This window comes from Python bivittatus, unplaced genomic scaffold (genome assembly GCF_059951505.1).
Source record: "Python bivittatus isolate LINGU-HERP-01145 unplaced genomic scaffold, Pbiv_v1 ctg000010_np1212, whole genome shotgun sequence".
In the NCBI taxonomy this organism is placed as follows: Eukaryota; Metazoa; Chordata; class Lepidosauria; order Squamata; family Pythonidae; genus Python; species Python bivittatus.
Window position 1 is genome coordinate 2,478,405 of NW_028277029.1, and position 10,782 is coordinate 2,489,186.

A 10,782-nucleotide genomic window follows, 5' to 3' on the forward strand; every position below is an offset into this window, starting at 1 on the left:
ACACCCTTGTGTTGCTGTCTGAGTTGGCTTTCCCTGTAAAGCGATCAAGTAAAGTTGCACCATCGAACCTCAAGGAAGATCATCACCGGAGTGACTCTCGCTAACATTCGTTAGAACAGGACTTTCTCACGACTTACCTCTAGGGATGCACGCTTTGGGTTTAAAAAGTATTTCATTTTAGTCTTCTCTTTCATTACTAAATGTGGCAACAAAAGCATGCTGAGCACATACCGAAAACCACCAACTTAGTCACTGGCAACTGTGATGTCAATGAAGATGCCTATGATTTGAAAATCCACCTTATTCCTGGTTTCTGTTGTTTATACTAGTTTTTTGGATAAGCAGACCTTCTTTACATGGTATTTTGAAAAGTCAGCTCTATACGGGTGAAATCTGAATTGCTTTGAAGCTCAGATGCTCTCATTGTTTTCCCATACAGAAAGACAACCTGCAGCAAAAGTTAACATTTGCAACACAACCCTGTAAGTATCTATCTTAAAGCCAGTCCCACCAAGCTCGAGACCTGGATCCCAAGTGAGTGCATGACAGCAGGCTTGCTCTTACAGAGGACTACTTGCGTCTGAATGAGTTTCACTGACTTCAACTTAAGAGAGCTAAAGTAGCAAAAAAGCATGGGATTTTGATTCTCTTTCAGATAATATGAGGTTAAAAAGACTGGATCTGGTCACACAGCAGCACAAACTTTCCAGAAGTAATGTACTATAAATTAAGCTAGGAGACAAGGAAGTTGTCCTCTGCAGAAGGAAACCCAGTAACAGTTAAAAAACAGAAGAAATCGTGAATGCTTGAACCTCTGTGACAAAGGCGATGCCTACAAAGATGTCAGTTGCTCTAAAGATATGCAAAGAGAATCCTTCATGTATCAGTCTACTGAGGGGTTGGCACACAAAGTCAAGGAAGAAATCTGCGGTATTCCAGTGCCCACCTTGTAAAGAATCTGCTGGAAACATTACCCACACCTTCTGCCACCAATAAATCTAGTTAACTCAGAATGGGAGGAAAATTTTCTTCTGACTTACAAATTGTTGACTCAAGATCTGGAGATAGCTAGCTAGACTCAGTCACTACTAGTTGAAGATTAGCTGACCTTCCCCTTCTCTGGGCAACCTAAACTGGAAAACCTAACTCGAAAAGGGAGTGGGAAAGGACGAGAACGAGGCAAAGTGATTGACTTATGAATTTAGGAACCTGACACTATCCAAGTCGTTTATAAAAGAGAAAGTAAAGATAGAACAGGGAAGGAGAGTGGTAACCATGCACTGTAATATAAGCAAATCAATTACTATAAAAATATTTACCATCGCCAAATTGAGCCTTTCACGGTGGTTAAAAATAGATGGAGTGGGACTCTGAATGGGCATCTTGCCCCTTTTCATTTGGATCATGGGATGATCATGAGTGACTGTTAAGAAGCAACTGACGACAGGCAGACCTTCAAGCACAGCGTCTGCCCGCAGAAAAGGGCAATCAATGTGAGAAGGGAGGGACGGAGCACCGGCCAGGATTTAGCTAATCCCTCCCCGTCAGCCTGTCTTGCGTATTTAAAGAGGCCACAGCATGACCTGGAGTATATGAAACTGCTATTCTAGTACTGGAAAGATTTAGGAAGTCAGGTACGTCAGACTCAGATCCTGTGACACGCAGCATTCGCGACGACAAGAAGATTCTCCCATTTCAGAACCAGCAAACCATACTGGAATACTAGCATGATGCTCAGCCACACAAAACAACTCCAGATTCTGTAACAATTAATTAATGAAGCTAACATTACTTCAACGCGCAGGGCAGCCTCCCTGCACATCTACCCGTAACTACGTTCTACTAAATCATGCCCGATGGCACCACTGAGCTAACCTTGAAAAAAATTAAACAAGATCAGAACGTGTTATTGCTTGGATGGGAGACATCCCAGGGTCGCAAGCTAGACTGGCAAGTGAAAAAATACGTCTTGGCAGAAAACAATGGCAGATAACTTCTGCACCGTAGTTGAGAAAACTAGATGGGCCATGAAGTCACTGGGAGACCAACTTGGCTCAAAGTAGTTTTTGGTCTTTTATGTCCTGCTATACACAGGTATGGAACTGCACTACTGACTAAAGGTTGTAACAGCGGTGTAGTTACTTCAGAAATATTACTTGTCAGAGCAGCACGCACACTGCCAGGGCCACACACTTGGTGCCACCACTGAGCACTTGCTCCCAGGGGCCTTATTATCCTCCTGTTGGGTTTCACAGCTTTCCCCCAGGGGTTTCCGAGTAGGCTCAAGCCCCAAAGATATCTGTCAATCAATGCTGTTGAACTCTTGGGAAGGAACCACCTTCTATCAACCACAGACGTTCCTGATGTGACTCTCTCAAGCTAATTAAGGGCCCATTCATTGGCTCAGGAACTCAAAAGCAGTGGAAATGCCCAGGAAAGTAATTTTCATTTGCCGAGTCAACAGGAGTCCAGGGAGACTTTACCTTTAACCACAAGAACAATACAGAGGTTATTGCTCCAAGCCTTCTCAGTTCCAGTAATGAATGAAACCAGAATATAGTGTTCCTGACCCACTTGGGAGAGAACACAAACATTACTGATTGAAAAAAGCATTGTCAAGAGAAACAGGGCCAGTATTTTGGGGGGGAAGGGAGCAACCATGAATCCTACTGAGTTGGCATAATTTTATTCAAATGTCTGGTGGGAAAAGCTGTCTATCTGCCAAATGACTAGTTGCCATTTCTTCTGCAGCCAGGGAAAGCCTCCTTCTATTTTCCCAGAAATGATGCTCATGAACCCTGGGAATATGGGGAATAAATGCTGATGAGAAAGTGCAAATCAGAGGTCAAGCAGAAGTTCTGGGGTGAACTAATACCAGGCTGTAGGACTCAATGCAAGTCAGCACTCTCAAATGAAAAAAAAAATTAGAACAAAAATTAAGAAAGAAGAGAAATTGCCATCCTAATACAATGTAGTAAAGTTGTTGTTGTTGTTGTTGTTGTTGTTTAGTCGTTAAGTCGTGTCTGACTCTTGGTGACCCCATGAACCATATTGCGCCAGGCCTTCCTGTCCTTCACTGCCTACCTGAGTTGGCTCAGTTTCATGCTCATTGCTTCAGTGATGCTATCTAACCATCTCATCCTCTGCCGTCCTCTTCTCCTTTTGCCTTCAATCTTTCCCAGCATCAGGGTCTTCTCCAAAGAGATCTCTCTTCGCATTAGGTGACCAAAATATCTGAGCTTGAGCTTCATTATCGATCCTTCCAATGAGCAATCAGGGTTGATTTCCTTTAAGATTGACTGGTTTGACCTCCTAGCAGTCCAGGGGACTCTCAAGAGTCTTCTCCAGCACCACAGTTCAAAGGCATCAATTCTTCGGCGCTCGGCCTTTTTTATGGTCCAGCTCTCACAGCCATACATCACTACTGGAGTAGTAAAGTTACCTATATATATTGAAAACCAGACCTCACAAACTGGACTTGGAGAAACAGTCTCATACGCTAGCAATTCCAATCCAAAAATTGCAAGGCCTGAAAGAACAATTGTGTATTGGCATTCTTACAAGAATTGCATTCTTATACTGCAATTCTTACATCGCTTCAAACAACTGCAGGATTGGAACTGTAAAAAGTTTAATATAACTCATGTAGCAAATTTTAAGTCTTCACATCGATATAGCTATTTGGATAGATTTACAAAGAGGTTGATTTCCTTCCCTCCCTCATTATTAATTATCAAAACCAATTTACTGTTGGAAAGGAAATAAAGCAGAGTGAAATCCTTCCAAATCAAGAGGAATAGAGAAAAGTTTTAAAAAATGATTGGACAGGAAGGATAGGAACAAGACAATGAGAGAAAAAAACTTAAAATCAGGGTATTGTAGCATAGGCTACAGAAGCTTCTTGATACTTTAACTGATCTCAAGATTTCAAGAATCCCCCATCTTGCACTTGAAAAATCTATTTATTGTATCTGGATGGCCAAGGAGATTCTTATAATTTTCTTCCTGACCTCCTGCTCGTGACGTTGCGTGCTGCAGCAGACAGGATAAATTTGCAGGCAAAACACTTCTATACTGTCGCCAAGAAAAACACATGGACAAATTTCCATGTACTATCAAGCATACAAATTCTTCTTTTACCTCTTGGCTATGGATTCTATGTAGACCAGTAAGGTTCAACTTGGCCAAGCCCAGGACTGCTCACATCTGGATTTGGAGAACATTTTTTTAAACCAAGTATCATGGTATGGTGGAAACAATACTGTTGTATCTTCAGGCAGACTTCTACCTACTTTTGGGTCTCGTTCTATCAGTTGAAGGCCAAGCAGAGGCTTGCTTGCACCAAACTGTATTCAGAATTGCAAGCGTGTGAAGACTTGTGTAGGAATGGGTTCCTGCTATGCCCTTATTCTCCATTGTATCAGAAGTTCTCTAAGATCCATTAAATTCTTTTAATTGGCTATTGCAGTTTTGAAAAGAGGGAATTAAAACATTAAAATCTGAGAAACATAAGCTAAGTCATGAAATACAAAAAGCTGTATATTGTGCTATGGCAATTCCCCCCCTACATACTTTACCCTTCCTGTTAGGCAGCTGGATATGATAATTTTGTTTTCATCAGTTTTGCACTTAAGTTTTTCTTTAATGCTGGCAAGTAAGGAAAATACGATTTTCTGAGTAAACACATGCAGCTCATTATTTTTAAAAGCTTAAAACTATTTTTCCTGAAATGAAGATAAAACACACATACAGATACTGTGAATGCTGCTGCTGGCAGAAGGAGAGGGTGAGCGATGTTTAGTTCTAGTCTGTGATCCAAGTAAAACTGAGGAAATACTTCAGTAAAACATGCAATTGAAATATGAGATCTTGGGTTCAAAGAGCTTTCCTAGGACTGTAGATTGAATTCAAAACTTGGAAAAAAGAAAAAAAAGAGAGAAAGAAGGCAGTGGTACCCCTCCCCATTGCCTGCTCCCAAGCAGACTAAAGGATGTGTCCATGAAGTCAGCAAGAGTCAAGACTGACTCAGGTATCTTTACTTTTCAAAAAACACGGGGGAAAAATACCCCTCCTTCCACATCCATGATAAAACTTTGCATTTCTTTTTCACTTTTTCTATGGTGCTTCCACAAATCATTTTAACTCAGTGCTCCTTCAAATGTCTTGCTGTGAGCTTCATCCCTGAAAGCCCCCAAATCTGATGAAAAGGAGTGAAAGTTAGTGTCCCCCCCCAACACTTATACATGAATAGCATAAGCATTTGCCTTACTCCTCTTAATGTAGCCTATGAATAATGCTTCACAATTTTGCATAGCGCTTTTAGTCTAGCATCTGAACGATTATTCTCTACCCACTCCCCAACTCCAAAGCATGGATTATAGAGGCAATGCTGCAAAATAAGCCAGAATGTGCCTGGTCCCCAAATACCGTCTTAAACATCAACTGAGGTTGAGATGACAGTTTATTCCTAACACAAGTGGATGTTTTTAAGAACACAGATACTTTTCTCTGCAAAAAAATAAAATAAAATAATAAATGCATTACTACCCACTCTAACATTTCAGAAGGCACATGTGCTAAACCAGATTAACCATGGTTTGCTGATAAAACCATGGTTTGCTGATAAACCTAATTGGCTAGGTTTACATATCACACTAACCCAGAAATCAGTCTTGAAAGCCGCCAATTATTGGGTTCCTACAACGTAATAATCCCAAATCAAAGGAAACGCATCATGGATTGTCTACATCCAAGAAGAGTTAACAACTTTCCTCACCATTTACTGAAAAGGCACATCTGATTTTTACTATACTCCATTCAAAGCGAGGAGCCCTGGCACCCTGGCGTTGTTGTTTTCCAGCCACCTAATCTCAGGTTCAATAAGAGGGATGGCCGGCTGCCCTTGGACAAATAGTTAAATATTCACTTTTCATTTAGGACTTTTGACCATAAGACCAAAACACCAGCTGAAACAGAGATTCAAGGATGGCATGCAGTATGAAATGGCAAAGGTTTACCACTTCCATGCTACGTTTCATTGCTGGAAATGTGCTGCGCAACTGATCTTAAAAGCTTACGCTTTTGTCTCAGAATTACGGCGGGTCTTTTTCTGCAGACGTTATAATGAAGCCTTTTCCACCTCTCCTCTAGGAGATTCACTTCATCTTTCTTACCTGATCATCCAAACCAGCTTTCCAGAATCTGGTGTCCTCCAGGGACTTCCACAATCCCTGGACTTTGTCCGTGCCAGCTTGGCCTAATTCAAACTGTTATCTCCGCTTATGAAAACTGCACTTCCAGTTAGTACCTTACCCCCATTTTCACCGCCACAAACTTCCATTCCGGTGGATATTTACCATGCACGATTCTCATTCAGGAAAGTTAAAATGAGAAATGGGAAGTCTACACAACTTGCTTCCCACCCAGCTGCGTCAAAGGGTTTGAAGTGTAATGAAATGTGGACGTATGATGGTCAAGTACAGTGACCACGACCACCTTTCTCTTTTAAACAGTAAAAACCGCAGTGGTAGAAACAAGGGCACCCACACACATGCCAGGTTCTCTCCCTCGCTGCATTTCGCACCTGGTTGGTCTTGCAGGGAATGCATCTGAGGGTATAATACCCCAGTTGGCATGTCAACAAGGGGCAGCACCCAGCCAACCTGGGCTGATTTCAGAGGCTAATCTGGGTTGGCCCTGGTTAGACCTTGGATGGGTGACTACGAAGAACTGCCAAGGGGCAGGCCAGATGGGGAAGTCGGAAAAGTGCCCGGGAAGAACGGCAGGGAAACCAGTTCTGTAACACGGCCAAGGAAGCAGCATGGACGCATCATCAGTATCGGAGCTCAGCTGGACTGCGTAATATCTGAACGAACCCACAATGCTCCGTGGCGCTCCTTCCTCGGTTATTGCTTTACTCCGTCCTCCCACCCCCTCTTCTGCATCCCGCACGACCAACGCCTGGTGGGCACAAGGATCGTTCAGGGTCCCCTGGGTCTCTCAGCTGCTCTCCCCTCTCCTTAAGGGAAGGTCAGCGCAGCCCCCTCCATCTGCGCCAAGCTCCCCCCAGCTCCTTCTGCTCCAGCCCACAGCTGTAGGCTCCTGCGTGATTCATTACAAAATACAAACAGACCACAATTATTTACAAGCTGAAAAGCCATAGTGGAACATAGTGGAACTTTCTTCTGGAAGAAATGAAACGAGAACAAATTCCTCTTGGTTGGAGGAGAAAAATGGGACTGCGTCCCCTTGCTGGCTTTCTCTGTTTCTTTCAACCCATCTGCGTGCATTTAGCTGGCTACCAGACGAAGCAAGAAATCACATATTTAAGGCCCAAATTCACATGAGGATATCTTCATACTTGTTTATAAGGGCTAATATCACTGTACCATAAAAACCACGTTGAAGCAATGTACAATAAAAATATGGTCTATGGACTGCAGCGGTCAACCACACCAATCGTATTTACAGCCCATAGTCAACATTCTAGCAGCCATTACTCAAGACAGACCCTGAACGGTTGCCATAACATTGCACCGTTTCCTCCCTGAGAAAAACACGCCAGCGTTACAGCAATCGTGTGCTTTAGTGCCCGGGGGGTCGAAGGAACTCAGGACACTGGTTTTAATCATTCTCATCTGTACAACACAATTTAAAAACAACATAAGCACACGTGACCAAAGTGAAGGTCTTTCTCCGAGATGGGAGGAGCTGCCTAAAAGATGCTTCGTGTCACACATTTTTTGAAACTCAGGAGCCTCCAGAGGCTGAGATAGGGAATTTTTTCAGTTTTCCATTTCTGGAAACTGCTGTTTGTGGACCTCCCTCTGTTGTACCAGGGAGACCACAAGAAGCTGGGAGATTCCTAGCTCTGGTTGTGTAACGTTTACACAATTTCTTTAGCGCTTTTTGTATTAAGCTAGATACTCACATCAGGATGAAATTCCACATCACATGGAGCTGAGGAAGTAGAATCCCTAAGCCCACAGAATCTTGCATTTGACTCTTTAGTACGTTGTGCTTTCCTGTTTTACCATACATTTTCTCAAGTAAGCAGCGCTCTATGAGTAATACTTCGTTTATTAATTTTAATGTACACAGTTGTTCTTAGGCCGCCCTCTTCAAACGAAGGACCCGAGGTTGTTTACAACTGAGCAAAACCAGTAAAAAAAAATCTCATTTATCTAACCCAGGTAGTCCTTGGATCATCAGCGTCCACATGATCTGTGGAACAATAGACTTGTTAAAGTCTTCCTTAAGGCCAGGAGGTTGGGGCATTCCTTATCTCGTGTAGCCGGCATGTTCCAAAGGGAGGGAGCTGCTACCGAGAAAGTGTGTTGTTGGGCCCCCAGCCCCCCATACCTCTCATGGAATAGGGACCATCAGCATACATTCCTTCGGTGATTGCACGGTACACAATGAATCTGGGTGGGACAGGCCCATAGCTACCTGGCTGCTAAGCCATGTAGGGCTGTAACGATGATAACCAGCACTTTGAATCAGACCAAGAGGCAAACCCCAACCTACGCAACAATTGCCTCATAGGTGTAACTCTGCTGAATATGCTACCTCCAGTTAGTAGCCAGACCACGGCATTTTGGACCACCTGAAGCTTCCAAGTCATCAAGGGCAGGTCAGTGTGGAGTGTTTAGTAGTAGTGGCCTATCCATAAGTTGTCGAGGGCATGAGTCATTATTGTCATGGCACCTTAGTCTAAAATGATATGCAATTGGCACACCAGCCAGAATTGGGCGATCCCTTCCCCTCACCCCCACCAAGCCATGGTGAACACCTATTGCTGTAGCAGGCACTGTGAGTCTAGGAGGATTTCCAAAAGGCACCCCACACTGGAGTAATCACAGGTGCATCAGGACCTCCTCTACATACACCCACTAGAAAGGCCCACTCAGAAAGCTTTAGTACAATGTCTCCAAACCCCAACCCTTCCAGAGGGCCCAGAAAGATGCCATGTCAATGGTACAGAAGGCCTCCAAGACAACTCATAAGAGCGCATTCTCTCCTTGTCGCTGCCTGATACATCACACTAAGCCATAGTTTGGATAGCTTTAGTTCTCTGAACAACTAGTTATGTTTGCACAAAATGCTAAGCCAGAAGCCATAATTTGAAACCACAACTTGCTAAGATAAAACCAAACAAGCTACACATGGTTTACAACAACATGTGGACCTAACTCCAAAGGGCCACTCTGCAATGGTTGGACAGCCTTAAACATCACTGATAAGAATGAGAATAGCCAGTCTGCTGATCATTTATGAGTTTGAGCTAAATGTTTTCAGTCCCTGCAGCATTATTCCTTCCCTCAAGTAGTTTAATTCAGAGTTAGTGGAGAACCAGAAGATTATGTCCATTTCCCAACTGACATGCCAAGACCACCCTACTCGACACCCATAAAAGTAAATCACAGGGTATTTTAAACCAAGATTACTACACAAATGACTTGATTCACACTCCAGCTATGTGCACCTGGGGAATGCAATATCACTGACGTCTGTGAAAACTAAATCAGATGAATATTTCTTCTAAGAAGGGCTATGAAAAACTCACTGATTCAGGAAGGTTTTGGAGAACCGAAGAACGTTCTCTTCTCTAAGCCATGCTGAGCTTCCTCCAGACCAGACAACTTCCAGAAATAAATCGTCTGAACTAGAAACAGGTCTGTACATCCCGGACAGTGTTCTAGGATGCTAAGAAATGTTCCCTTCCCGAATCACACTGTCCTTCCCATTTTAAAAATATAAATGATGATTGAGTCAGCTCTGGAAAAAGATCTCTCTGCAAATGCTCAGAGGCACGCTTCAGCAAACAGGATGTTTTTGGTAAAACCGAATCAAGCAAACCCCTCAAATAACATGTAATAGGCAGGTTTCAAGGTTCACAGGCAGCCAGCAGTTTCTAAAACGAAATTTGAGGATCGAACTTCCATATTTCATAATGAAAGCCTGGTGCTGATGTGGGCACTTTACATTTTTAACTCTTGCTAAGTTAAGCAATGGACAAAAAAAATCACTAGCATCAGCTCACGGGCCCCAGCCACCAAGCCAAGCACCAAGCCCCTGACATAAACAAAACAAAACAGTACTTTATGCATATCCCCATTTTGGACATTCACCTTCAAGATTTGGGAAACTACCTTTAAAAATTGGCTTGGCAGAATACGCTAACTGCAAATTTTACTTACCAAGTCTGACAGGTTTTTGGAAAGCTAAAAGTGGAAAATGGGTCCACTTTCTGTTTCTCTCCCATTGTGTAGGCACATTTGCTTGTTACTGACTGATTCACCGTGAATTCTGGACTGCTGCTAATTCCACCTTAAAGAGAATAAAAATAACAGGGTTCAGATGCCGTGAACTTGCAGAAATACAACTGGAATTGGGCTATTCCAAGAAAGGACGCTAATTAGCGCCTAGCAACCCAAACAAAATTTACGCATTAGTAGGTAAATTGCTTGTCCTTGTATTCAATTAGACAGTAGAGATCAAGAGCAAATTCACTGCTGTTCATTTGTCCAAAGCGTCTGCGTACATTTATGCACCTTTTTTGCATCAGATCAGAGAGAGTTCAAAGCTTTTGGTGACTTTCAAACCAAGGTGTATGGATGTGCTATAGCTTTAATTAAATAATCACCACTGAAAATACCAATCACACCATTAAATGGATTAAAAGTTTCACAGTGAAACAAAGCCCATGTGCCATCTGACTACATTTCCTTTCTGCTCCTGAAGGTCTCCCAATGAGCTAGAGATCTGGGGGTGCCTAAGGGT

General features: G+C 42.9%; 1 protein-coding gene across 5 annotated transcripts in view; it reads right to left on the reverse strand.

Annotated features, from left to right (window-relative positions):
- The window catches only part of PPARA (peroxisome proliferator activated receptor alpha), a 33,055-nt gene that overhangs the window by 18,627 nt on the left and 3,646 nt on the right, over nucleotides 1-10,782 (reverse strand). For 3 of the 5 annotated variants that reach the window (XM_088147598.1, XM_007425927.4, XM_088147731.1), the window contains exon 2: nucleotides 10,200-10,329. The exons of 1 other annotated variant lie outside the window; for it this stretch is intronic. The gene's annotated coding sequence lies outside the window, so the exon portion shown is untranslated. Of the gene's footprint in view, nucleotides 1-1,319; nucleotides 1,488-10,199; nucleotides 10,330-10,782 lie in introns of those variants that run through there. One more of the 5 variants, XM_088147785.1, reaches the window with a different exon arrangement.